At 42.1% G+C, this 13,270-nt stretch overlaps 2 protein-coding genes across 7 annotated transcripts in view; one reads left to right on the top strand and one right to left on the bottom strand.

Moving 5' to 3' along the window:
- Window positions 1–13,270, bottom strand: part of LOC133747076 (zinc finger protein 260-like) — a 313,614-nt gene that overhangs the window by 41,598 nt on the left and 258,746 nt on the right. For 5 of the 6 annotated variants that reach the window (XR_009864268.1, XM_062175218.1, XM_062175219.1 and 2 more), the window contains exon 2: window positions 4,257–4,336. The gene's annotated coding sequence lies outside the window, so the exon portion shown is untranslated. Of the gene's footprint in view, window positions 1–4,256; window positions 4,337–5,833; window positions 5,913–13,270 lie in introns of those variants that run through there. The other variant, XM_062175217.1, reaches the window with a different exon arrangement.
- LOC133747078 (zinc finger protein 717-like) overlaps window positions 1–13,270 on the top strand; it is a 380,365-nt gene that overhangs the window by 363,660 nt on the left and 3,435 nt on the right. The gene's annotated exons all lie outside the window — the stretch shown is intronic.

Here is a 13,270-nt window from a genome sequence, read left to right as displayed (position 1 = left end):
GGTGTCAGGAGCTCACATACTTAGGTTATCACCATTGCTTCCCAGGTGCGTTAGCAAGAAGCTCAACTGGAAGCAGAGGTGGGACCTGATTTCAGGTCCTCCAATATGGGCCATGGGCATCCCAAGTGGCAGCTTACCACTGTACCATAACACCCTCTACTTTGATATTATTTATTTATTTACATATTTATATGCTTATTTATTTGAGACACAGAAAGAGACCTTCTATCTGCCATTTCACTCTCCAAAGGCCTGAAATCTTTAGGTTTGGGCCACACTGAGGCTGCGATCAGAGAACTCAATCTGGTCTCCCCACATCTGCTGCCTCCCAGGTTGCACATTAGCAGGAAGTTGGAATTGCAAGTGTGCCAAGACTTGTGCCAGGCACTTTAATTTGGGATGAAAGTTTCTCAAGAGCCGTCTTAACCACTGGGCCAAGCACTCACCCCCCACCTCAGTTTTTAAAGAAAGACAAGGGATTCCATTCTCTTTCTATTACCCATAAATAAGAGTATGGATAATCTCAATTGCTTGCTCCAAGCCTAATTCCTTTTGCCACAAAGAGAATCAACTTCAGATAATGATAGTGCTGTGAGTCACAGAGCAGAGGTGAAAGGAGCCCATGTTCTCACTGACATCTCCAGCCATGGAATTTGTCGAGCCCAGGACCACTGTGTCTGACTCTCCCTCCTCATTGTTCAAGCTGGCTGGAGATGGGCTCTTAGTGACCTGAACTCAAAAACATCCCAGTGAAAACACCATGTACTCTCTACAAGATGTTTGTGAGAAGGATTTTGAACTAAACTATCCACGGTCACCTAGTAGGCCACTAAAGAGTTGGACTCACAATTTTGTCTTAGTACAAGGTGTCCTAACTGAGGACAAAGCCACCAGGATTTCCTCTGTTTGATTCGTCTTACATTTGAGGAATTTACTACAGTGCCTAAAAAGGGGTGCAGGAACCTCAGTTTTCCCACTCAGCTGTGTGGCCCTGAGAAAGGTATTTAGATTCTATGGGCTCCACTTTCTCACCTGCCCATGGAGAGTATCACAGTGCTTGTTTAGAGGGTTATTGTCGGTATCAAAGGAATAAAATGACTCATGTGTTTTAGAGTTTATTCCAGCTATGAGTAGCACACAAAGTAAATATTTAAAAGTGTAGCTTAGGGGCCAGCATTGTGGTATAGTGGGTTAAATCACAGCCTATGATAGGCATCCCATAGGGTGACAGTTCTAGTCTTGGCTGCTCCACTTCTGCTGGAGCTCCCTGCTAATACACCTGGGAAAGCAGTGCAGAACCCAAGTACTCAGGTCCCTGCACCCAGGTGGGAGGCCTGGATGAAGCTGCTAGCTCACGGTTTCAGCCTAAGTCCTAGTGGCTGCAGCTATTTGAGGAGTGAACCAGCAGATGGAGGATACCTCTCTCTGACTTTTCTTTCTCTGTAACTCTGCCTTTTAAATAAATAATGTCTAAAAAATAAAACCACCTGTAGCTTAACACTTCTCTCACATATAAGGATTCAAAGATATTCATTCCAGGAGGGGCTCCTTTGCCTTGTTGCCTCATCCATAAGGTTCCCTCATGGGACCAAATGGTTCCTGCAGCTCCAGTCACCTGCTCTCCATCCCATCCAGAAGGACAATAGAATATTTCCTTGGGTCAGGCATTTCACCTCGCAGATAAGATGCCCCTTTCCCATATCAGAGTGGCTAGCTTTGACTCCTGGCTGCAGCTGCCAATTCCACCTTCCTGGTAAGGTTCACCCAGGGAGTTACCAGTGATGACTCAAGTCATTGGGTCCCTTTCATCCCCATGGGAGAAATGGATTGGGTTATTTGCTCCTGATTTAGGACTAGTCCCGTCCCAGCCCTTGTAGACACTTGAAAAGTGAACCAGCAGATGGGAGCTTTCTCCATGTCTACCTGTCTCCTTCTCTTTGCCTCTCAAATAAATAAAATTTTTAAAATACATTTCCTGGGAGTCACACATCATGGCAGCAGATGTGCCCAACAGAAAAAAATCAAGGAATCTGTAATGGGAGATGGGGAGGAAGTATCTAGCTTCTGCTGCCCCTGCAGAGGATGAGCCCAGTGATGTGGAATAGAGGTAGTATCCATACAGGGCAGGTGTTCTCTTTAAAAATCTCCACTCAGCCCAACACTCAGTCCCCAGTCCTCTGTCAAAATCTCATCATGTCCTTTAGGATCATCAAGCATCCATTTATGCTGTAACTGAGCTAACATACTGTATAGACACACAACATCTGGGTACTTTCACTATGAAGCCATGGTTGCCAAGTCACTGCCTATGAAGCTGCACCTGGTTCACAGGAAGCACTCAGCGAATCTTTGAAATTACTATCCTTGTAGTTAAAGAACTAGTTTCAGGCTAGCACTGTGGCATAGTGGGTAAAACCACCGCCTGCCGTGCCGGCATCCCATAAGAACAGCAGTTTGAGTCCTGTCTGCTCCACTTCCAATCCAGCTCTTTGCTATGGCCTGAGAAAGCAGTAGAAGACAGCGCAAGTCCTTGGGTCCCTGCACCAATGTGGGAGACCTAGATGAAGCTCTGGACATTGTGGCCATGTGAGGAGTGAACCATTAAATGTAATACCTCTCTCTCTGCCTCTGCCTTTGAAACAAATGAAATAAATCTTAAAAAAAAAAAAAAAGAACTAGTTTATCAGGATCAGGAGGAATGGAGCTTGAATTCCTCCTGTACCAGTTATCAGCTGTGTGACCCTTGACAAGTCCTTAAACCACTCTATGTAGCAGCCCTGCTTATGTGTTTGAGAGCTGCATTTAGCTAGTTGCTTCAGGCATTCCTTTCTAAACTCAACATTTGTTTATAAATTTGACTTTTCTGTAACAAGTCTTGTAGGTCACAGCACTGTGATGTTCTTGTCACTACCTGAGAAAATGTTTCTCAACCTTATTCTTTTGTGTACTGATACAAAGAACATGTCTTGGCAAGTAGTTGAGGCTCCAATAAACCAGAGGGATGCTCAGACAAAATAACAAACAGCCTAAAAAATATGCAAAACAGCTTAATCTAAATGTGCTCATCTTCCTTGGAGAGGTAAGGCAGCTAACTTTTATGATCATATGGCTTGGAAACATAAAAATAACTTTTTCATAAAAGGCCAAATCCATGTAACATGAAATAGAGAAGATGGTAGACAGATAATTTAGGTTTGTTGTTGTATGCATAGTTATATGGTAATCCAATCTAAGTATGAATAAGATATGATTGAATGGGTTCAGTCAATTCATTTTTTATAATGAAAAGTTTAAGGATAGATCAATGTTTCCAGTAAAATCATGTCTGCTTTTGTTAGAATGAGAATGGAAGGGAGAGAGGGGAAGGAGAAAGAAATAGTGTCTGTATTTGTAGGAAGCTTGGGAATCACAGCTCCAGTGAAGGAGTGAGAGTCCAGTCTGGGTGTTGTAGAGGAAGGTGCATTTCCCTCTCCCATGTCCTCCATTCAACCCATGGGAGAGGAAGCTGAGTGCAATTAGAACATATCTGATTGTCTTCTAGAGTTTGCTCTGAAGTTATCGAAGTTGCTCCTTGCCCCTTTCCATGATTAATGGCTCATCAGGTGAAGACTAGTTAGCAATGTGGTGAGTAGGTGCTCTCCTTTGGGAGATGAAATTTTCCCTACAACATGCCTTGCCAGCAAGTTATCTAAGCATTAATCAAAACCTAAGTAGGAATAACAACAAAGTACTCACAAAAAAGTGTCCAATAAATCCAAGCTTGTAAAGTTACTCAGACGTCTAAGTATACAATCCTATGCAAGGGCCCCCTGATCAAAAGAACATATCTCATTCCCTTGTCACAGCTCTAACATTCTGTTTCTCATTTGTTATTGTGGCCCAGGTAAATGGAGTCTTACAGTAACATGCAAGCATTAGCAATATAAGATTGGAATTTCACAAAGAACAGCTCAGGGAGAACAGAATTTATACATCCAGAGTCTAGAACCCAAAAGGTTTTACAAGACCCAAGATGTTAGCAGTAAACGAAAGGCCTGGGGAAAGTGTTCTGAATGCATTACAGTTGGCAATGAAGTTTTTGTGTAGAAATAACAGCAAACCTATTTCAAATGGCTGAAATGTTAACACCAGAAAAAAAGAGAACTTCGAAAACTTTTTGCATGCATACAGAAACACAGAAAACACATTCAAAATCAAGATCTTGCACTGTATACCCTGAAACTCTTTACCAATGCAAACATGAAGATGAACTGTACCTGTTTCTTCGTGAAGAATCAAGAAGGCAGGAATGTCTGTTGCTCAACCACCTACATCCACACCTGAGCAGTTTCTGGACCTGTAGGGAAGATGTTTTAGAAAGGGAAATATGTGATCAATGCCATATTTCTGACACCCCCGCCTTCCTTATGAGCACAGAAGCCATCATTTTCTTCCCCTCAAAGTACTTGTCTTCCCCAGACACAACTGACAGCATTTGTTTCCTATTCTTTTATCAAAAAAAGAGGCCCCAGAGTTCAAGATTTTGTTTTATAAGTCTATACCTAGAGCCCTCAGCGCCTGGGTTATTTTTGCTCAATTCCATGCAATTTGTGTTTACAGTTCTGGTGCATGGGAAATGTTGCCAAATTAGCATCAACAACATACTATCTTTTTTTAACTTTTATTTAATAAATATAAATTTCCAAAGCACAGCTTATGGATTACAATGGCTTCCACCCCCCATAACTTCCCTCCCACCCACAACCCTCCCCTTTCCCGGTCCCTCTCCCATTCCATTCACATCAAGATTCATTTTCAATTCTCTTTATATACAGAAGATCAGTTTAGTATATATTAAGTAAAGATTTCAACAGTTTGCCCCCACGTAGCAACACAAAGTGAAAAAATACTGTTGGAGTACAAGTTATAGCATAAAATAACAGTGTACAGCACATTAAAGACAGAGATCCTACATGATATTTTTTAAAAATTGATTAATTTTGTATACAATTTCCAATTTAACACCAGGTTTTTTTTTTTTCATTTTCAATTATCTTTATATACAGAAGATCGATTCAGTATATGATAAGTAAAGATTTCATCAGTTTGCACCCACACAGACACACAAAGTGTAAAAATACTGTTTTAGTACTATTTATAGCATCACTTCACATTGGACAACACATTAAGGACAGATCCCACATGAGACATAAGTACACAGTGACTCCTAAAATGATTATTTTATTTATTTGAAAGAGTTACAGAGAAGGTACAGACAGAGAAAGAGGTCTTCCATTCACTGGTTCACTCCCCAGATGACTGCAACAGCCAGAGCTGCGCTGATCTGAAGCCAGGAGCAAAGAGCTTCCTGCGGGTCTCCCACATGGGTGCAGGGGGCCAAGGACTTGCGCCATCTACTACTGCTATCTCAGGCCATAGCAGAGAGCTGGATTGGAAGAGGAGCAGCCAGGACTAGAACTGGCACCCATATGGGATGCCAGCGCTTCAGGCCAGGGCTTTGACCCGCTGCACCACAGCACCAGCCCCAAAATATTTTCTAAATCAGAAAGACTTGACTGGAATAATGATCGTGTTTCTTTTCATTGTTTTTCTCCACACGACCTGGGGGGAGGCGGACTGCGTGCACGGAGACGTAGGGAGGCTCTGGAGGGAGCCAAGGCCGCTGGTGCAGGTATGGGGCCTGTCGCCCGTGTCCAGAGCCGGCCCAGCCCTCAGCGGTGGGGTCCGCGGATGGAAGAGCTCACCGGGGGAAGTCCAGGTCCCTCTGTAGCTGGTTCTGACAGGATCCATCCGCCCACCGCCCCTTCTGGGAAACCTGGCCCCACACACTCACCACTTCCCGCTCACGAAGCCTCCGGCTTCCTCTTCTCAGAGCAGAGAAGGCCTAGCCACCGCGGGGACGTTCTTCCCACTGTAGTCTGGATGCCAATAGGACACAGGGATCTCGCGAGATGATGAAGTGCTCCACCGCCCTCACCGGGGGGCCCCTGATTGGACAGCTGCAAAGCCAACGGCCATGAGGGGCGTCACAAAGACCATAGCCAATCAGCACGCTCGCTGGCTCAGTGGGCGTGGGGAGGTTGTTGCCAAGCAACCGGAGTGCTGGACTGGTTTGGGTGCCTGATTTCCAGGCGGGGTCACTGTGGCCTCAGGGCTCTCAGGACTTGCAGAGTTCCTGAGCTGCAGAAGCTGCTCAAGGTGAGTCACTGCTAACCGCAGATCATAGACTTCTGATCTTGTGTTTCTTCATATCCCGAACGATTTCTCCTTTGGGAAGTTTCTGTGATGTTCCTTTGAACAGTGTTTAAAGATATTGCGTGGTTAATCCTCTTAGTCCATTTCTCTTGTAGATAACGTGTTTTCTAGTCTGTCTTTTGTCTTTTTAATATTTCCTATGTGTTTCTTGCTGTTAATAATATTTAAAAAAGGCTTATTATTTGAAAGGCAGAGTTACAGAGAGAGAGAGATAGGGAAAAAGAGAACGGTCTTCCATCTGCTGGTTCACACTCCAGATGGCCACAAAGGTCAGAGCTGCACCAATCTGAAGCCAGAAGCCAGGAGCTTCTTCCAGGTCTCCCACGCAGGAGCAGGGGCCCAAGGACTTGGGCCATCCTCCACTGCTTTCCCAGGCCACAGCAGAGAGCTGGGTCAGAGTGGAGCAGCTGGGACTCGAACCGGCGCCCATATGGGATGCCCCGGTCATGACATTTTACCCAGTCATCTCGATACCCTCACTTGTCAGTTGTATGTAGTTCGGGATGACATTGTATTGTTGTATGTAATGGTGTCATCTGGGTACATTGACAGAGTTCCTGGTTTATTTAGGGTTGGTGCTTGCTCTTTTTTGTTGTTGGATTTCCCTGTTAAGAGAGATGGGGGAGAAGGCAGGCATGGCTAGGTCTGTTCCCAGGGGAAAAGCTTTCACTGATCTTGTGTTAAGTAGTTTGCTGTAGGTCCATTTTAAACTATCTTGATCTCATACAGGAAGTCTCTCTTTTTTGAAGTTTTGCCAGAAGTTGATTTTTTTTTTCCATCTGGATACTGAATTTTGTTAAATGCTTTAACACTTAATCTAAATGATTATGTAATTATCTCACATTTTCAACCTACCTGGATGATTTACAAGGTTTGTTTGACAGTGTTGAATGCCCTTTACTTTTTAATGTGTTTCACTTGTTATTGACCTACAATATTTTTCTATATGGTTGAATTCATATAATTTTTTGCTCAAGATATCACCTGTTTATGAAACAGAAGCTCATTAATTTCATAACCTGATGTTGTTGACATTATATATATATATAAAACACTGACTTCCCAAAAGTAATTCAAATATATTCTCTGTTTTTTTCTACTTGGAAAGAATTTGGGAAATTTAATTTTTTTTTCTTTCTTAAAGGTTTAGAATATTCCGTATGTTTGGGCCCAAAATTTTACTTGTGGGACTTTTGATTGGTTGGCTTTTCAAAAATTTGATCATCTTATTTAAGTATGTAGAAGTTTTTCTGTTTCATGCTATATTTGTGATTTGGGAGACTGATTTTCAAAATGTAACAGATTTTGAACTCTGGAGTAAAATTTTTACTTCTAAGAATTTAACAATATCCTCTTAGTGTCTTGCTAAGTTCTGTATGTTCTATAAAGAATGGCCCTGTGTTAATTTCCTGAAATTGGTTATTGGCTTAATAATTTTCTTAACTTTTAAAATATGGTTTTCCTTACATGTTTCTGTAGTACTTTTGTGACTAGAAACATTTCATTGATGTCTGTTGCATCTGTGTCCTGCCTTTATTTAAATATTCTTTCAGCATTTTTCCTCTTTAATTCTTGAGAAGGTAGCTGAGATTTCAGTGTCCTAACATATTCACTTAAGGATTTGAATTTTCTCTAAGCACTGTATCCATATCCCCTTAATTTTCTCATATATTTGCAAACCCTGTAAGTTTAGACCCTGTCTGCCCCAGTGTCTCCATCCCCATGAGCCTGCAACCATACCAGGCTTCATATATCTTCTTTCCTGTGCCGGAAACCCCATGTGTTTGCTCCAGTGTCACTCTTCATATAACTGTGACCTCTCGTCACTGTTTTATGTTGCATCCTAAATCTACATGCTTATATATTCTAGAATTGAAGGAATTATAGGATTAAGATTAAATATGATTTAGACTAAAATAAATGCTGTAATCCTTTCACCTACATCTTATTTTCTGGATTCTTCATTGCAAGGAAACAGGTTTATAGTGCAATGATTTCTTCCAGACTGAAGAAAGAGACTAGTATTTAAAAATGACATTGGAACATTTAATCATGCCATAAATAAGGAAATGATTAGATTAATGGAGAGAATTCAAAAGGATACAGAAACCAGCTTGAATGGCTACCAATGGTCAAATACAGGAGTCAAGTATTTAAATAGTAGCACATTTTAATTTGTTGAGTAAAATAAAATGCTATTAGCTTCTATTGTTATAAAAGTGAATAAATAGTTGGAGGAGAAGGGAACACTTTTATTAAAGTAAGACTACCACTGTTATCAGGTTAAACTGCTGCCTGCAATGCAGCATCCCATATGAATACAGATGGAAATCTTGGCTGCTCCACTTCTAATCAAGCTCCCTAATGGTGTGCCTGGGAATGCAGTGGAATGGCCATCTACATGGGCCTCTGCACTCATGTGACAGACCCAGATGAAGCTCCTGGCTTCTGGTTATGGCCTCACTCAGCCCTGGCTTTTGTGGCCATTTGAAGAGTGAAGCAGCAGTTGGAAGACTCCACTTACTTTTAGATAAGGTAAATCAATCTTTAAAAAAATAAATTATAATAACAACCAATTAATACTAACAAAATAATGGGAACTGTAAAAACAGCCAGTTAGAAAACATGCTAGTAATAACAGAGCCAGACAATAATTATCAATAAATACTAAAATGGATGGCTGAAATTTTCCTAATAATTTAATTACAGTTTCAAAGTATTTCACCACTATTTATTACAAATAGACAACTACCAATTCCACAGTAGAGAAACATGATAGATAGCACCTTAAATTATGAAATTAACATCTCCAAAGAAATAGCAAGTCAACATCATGTATCTCCTGATCCAATGTGCTGAGAAGGACACAATATCACTTATGGGGTAGTTCTGACACAAAATCACAACCTGAATGTGATGTGGAGAATCATAAGGCAAATCCAAGTTAACTGGCTTATCCAGTTAATGAAAGAAAAAGAAAGACAACAATTCTTGGTAACTAAATTCAATGTGTGATACTAAATGGGAACAGGAGTGGTACATAGAAGAGAGTAAACTGCTGTAAAGGACATTACTGGAATGAGTGGAAAACTCAAATATAGAGTTTGGGGATAAGTAACACTATTATCAAACTGTTATAGTTTCTTAATTACTGTATTATGAATTGAGAATACTCTCATTCTTAGAAAATATTATATAGTGAACAGTTTAAGAGGAAAGTGGCAAAAACTTTGCAATTCACTTCCAAACAATAGAGATAAAACAAGTATAGTGTGTGTTTGTGTGTGATGCGCATGTAGAGAGAACAAGCAATTTCAGGGATTAACTTGTAAATCTAGGTAATGGGTAACCAAGAACACTTGATACTATTCTTATAATTTCTTAAATTTTCATGAAAATTTAAAAGTTACAGAAACAAGGCACACTCCTAAATCATTCTCATGTTAAATTTTATGAAACTAAATGGGAATACAGACTAGATAAAACAAATTGAAAATGAGAACAATATATATCAAAAATTGAAAAAAGAAACGATTGATAAAATAATTATAAAATTAAACAATTCTAAATAAAGAAAACCAGGACCAGTGCTGTGGCATAAAAGGTTTCACTGCCACTTGAAGTGTGAGCATCCCTAATGAGTGCCGATTCATGACCTGGCTGCTTCACTTCTGATCCACTCCTTGATAATGTGCCTGAGAAGGCAGCCCAAGTCCTTGGGCCACTGCCACCCAAGTAGCAGACCTTCAAGAAGCTTGCCTGGCCCAGCCACAGCCATTGCAGAATGCAGCTTTACCTGCTATGCCACAGCGCCAGCCCTCCATTGTTTATCTTTTATTTCTATGTCATATATACATCAATGATGTTGTAGTGTAAGCCAATCTTAGTACAGAGAACAAAAGCCCAATATGGTTAACTTTTTAATTGTGTCTTCACCAACTGGATGAAAATTCTGTAAATTTTCTTTTTTTGAAAGATTTTATTTATTTATTTGAGAGGTAGAGTTGCAGACCATGAGAGGGAGTGACAGAGATAAAGGTCTTCCATCCACAGGTTTACTCCCCAAATGACCGCAATGGCTGGGTTGAGCTGATTCAAAGCCAGGAACCAGGAGCTTCTTCCAGGACTCCTATGTGGGTGCAGGAGCCCAAGCACTTGGGTCATCTTCTACTGCTTTACCAGGCCATCAGCAGGGAGCTGGATTGGAATTGGAGCAGCTGGGACTCAAACTTGTACCCATACAGGATGCTGGCACCTCAGGCCTAGTGCCAAACCTTAGAGTCTAATTTTTAAAAGGTGAGAGAAGCTGGTGTGTAAGGGTACCCTCTACATAATGTCCACCATAGCACATGTGGAACAGGTGAAGTCATGGAGACTGGAAAAGACCAGGAGTTTCCAGGGTTGAACTGGCAGAGCCCAGGGGGTGCCCAGATCAGTGATGCCATCCTCCTCTGTGGTCCTGTATGAGTACACCTGTTGCTGTTTGCTTTTCAAAGCTGATAGGGCATGCAGCACCAAGCAGGATGTGCAGATGGACCATGGAGATGGCCATTATCAGGTCTGGGTGCTGGCTTAGCAGCAGCAGCATCAGCAAGCGTACACTCTTAATCAAGACAACTGGGAAACTGGGCAGGTGCAAACACCCCTTTTTACTCAATTTTTAAGCCTCTGGAAGTTGCTGGGGAAGTTTGTTAATTTCAAAGAACAACATAATGAAGCCTGTTGAGTCTGTTGAGCCCAGGGTGTCAGGTGCACATTGCTGGTGATGCTGCCATTCTACATGAGCTCTTTCAGGAGTGAAACATAGCCTCCAGCAGTTCCTATGGAAGCAGCCAGAGGGGCTGCTGTTCCAGGGCTCTCCATGTGGCCAGCTCACCCCATGGAGCTCAAATTTCCTCCATTCGGAGCGTCCATTTCCCTCTGCACCATGCCCAATTGTGGCAGCCTCACCACTCCACAGACTCCCTGTTCTCTGCAGGTGTCTCAGTCAGAGGACAGCATGGCTCACTGTCCTGCTTTGGGTGTGGTCTAGGCCAGCAGCCACACTTGAACAAGATCATGTCATTAGAGGAGACTGTGTCCTTCCCTGTGTTGTGTGTGTGTGTGTGTGTGTGTGTGGTGGGGAGGCTGAGTGATGACCGCAGCAGACAGCGGACATCACTGAATACGGGGATGACTCCTGTGGGCAAGGCAGCTGGGAACAGCACAGGCAGTGAGGAGCAGGTCTCAGGACACCAGTGCATTTACAGATCAAAGACAGACGAGAACCAAATACTCCCTGGTGCAGCATGCAAGACACTTTCTGCTTGGGATTTAGGTGTCCACAGGTTACCTGTGCTCATTGTGCCTTTAACACATGGACACCCTGTGACTGGAATTGAATTAGGGGATCTCACACTCCATGGGTGTGGTGGTCTGTGTGCTCTCACACACAAAGCTTACTTTACTGACTCAAAATCATCGATAAAATCACGCAATCCACATCTGCTGAAGACTGGATGAGCTTTCCTTCCCTTTCCTTTGCCATAAGCGAAGGCTGTCTCACTGTCATTCCAGCACAGAGGCCCCAGTCTGGTCTCCCTGTAAGGTGTTCTTGGGCTCCATGCCCCTCACCGTGACAGGGAGCTCTGGGGGGGGGGGGAGGAGGCTGAGACCTGGCACCAGAACTCAGTGGGGAATCTCTGCCCAGTGCTCAGTCCCTGCTGCTGAAAACATTTGAGGAAGGCAGGGCCCCCTGGAGATGAGAGCTGAGACTCCATGCCTGCCAGTTTCTCAAAAAATTTCATGGGCCCTAATTACTTGAAGCCTAGCACATCAATTCCTCTAATAAGAGGAATAAAGCAAGAGAAGCTTTAACATTATTGTCACCATTGTACATCTTTTTTTTTTAACTGTGGGTGAAAGTTAAGTCTCCTTTTATGCATGGATGTTTCTGAAATTGTGGAAACTAACAATGGAAAATCACAGGTCACTCGTGTAAGGAGACCAGGATAGGAAGCTACTCCACATTCCCCCCTCCCTGGCCTAGGTCAGAGGGAGGTGTCCTAATTGTCTCAGTCAGAGGGAGGTGGCCCAACACCTGCATCTGAGCAGGGACTGACCAGCCTCCCCAGCCTGAGCCCTGCTCCATGCCTGCCTCTGTCCTGAGAGGAGATTCTGGGTCAGTTACAATTAGTTTTAATTGAAAGATCCATTTCTTTTTTTAAAACTTTTATTTAATGAATATAAATTCCCAAAGTACAGCTTATGGATTACGATGGCTTCCCCCCACCCCATAACTTCCCTCCCACCCACAACCCTCCCCTCTCCTGCTCCCTCTCCCCTTCCATTCACATCAAGATTCATTTTCAATTCTCTTTATATACAGAAGATCAGTTTAGTATATATTAAATAAAGATTTCAACAGTTTGCCCCCACATAGCAACACAAAGTGAAAAATACTGTAGGTGTACAAGTTATAGCATTAAATCACAATGTGCTATACATTAAGGACAGAGATCCTACATGATATTTTTTTTAAAATTGATTATTTTAAAAATTGATCCTATGCAATTTCCAATTTAAAACCAAGTTTTTTTTTTCATTTTCAATTATCTTTATATACAGAAGATCGATTCAGTATATACAAAATAAAGATTTCATCAGTTTCCACCTACACAGAAACACAAAATGTAAAAATACTGTTTCAGTACTAGTTATAGCATTACTTCACATTGGACAACACATTAAGGACAGATCCCACATGAGACATAAGTACACAGTGACTCTTATTGTTGATTTAACAATTTGACACTCTTGATTATGGAATCTCCCTAGGCTCTAGTCATGAGTTGCCAAGGCTATGGAAGCCTTTAGGGTTCGCCAACTTCAAGAAAGATCCCTTTCTTCCAACATCAGTGTGCCAAAGGATTCTTATTTTTTCTTTAAGATTCTGTTTTATTTGTTTGAAAGGCAGAGTAACAGAGAGAAAGAGCTCTTCCATCCACGATTCACTCTCCAAATGGCCAGGCCAAAG

This window comes from Lepus europaeus, chromosome 18, assembly GCF_033115175.1.
Source record: "Lepus europaeus isolate LE1 chromosome 18, mLepTim1.pri, whole genome shotgun sequence".
Classification (NCBI taxonomy): domain Eukaryota; kingdom Metazoa; phylum Chordata; class Mammalia; order Lagomorpha; family Leporidae; genus Lepus; species Lepus europaeus.
Note: the sequence above shows the minus strand (reverse complement) of the source record. Positions and strands in the feature narration are given on the sequence as shown.